A 236-nucleotide genomic window follows, 5' to 3' on the forward strand; every position below is an offset into this window, starting at 1 on the left:
GTTTGTTTTAGGGCTTAGGGTTTAGGGTTTAGGGTTTTAGGGTTTAGGGTTTAGGGTTTGTATTTACTTCTGCTTAGCTAGACAAAGAGCATCTTGAATTAGTTCTTTCAGGGGAACAGAAGTAGCTACGTTGTAAAAGGAATACGCCGCCTGCAGAGAAAAACAACAATATATATATATATATATATATATATATATATATATGTATATATGAAAAATACATTTCGTTTTTTTTT

Source organism: Eimeria mitis, genomic scaffold (assembly GCF_000499745.2).
Source record: "Eimeria mitis Houghton genomic scaffold, Emh_scaff1558, whole genome shotgun sequence".
Lineage (NCBI taxonomy): Eukaryota > Apicomplexa > Conoidasida > Eucoccidiorida > Eimeriidae > Eimeria > Eimeria mitis.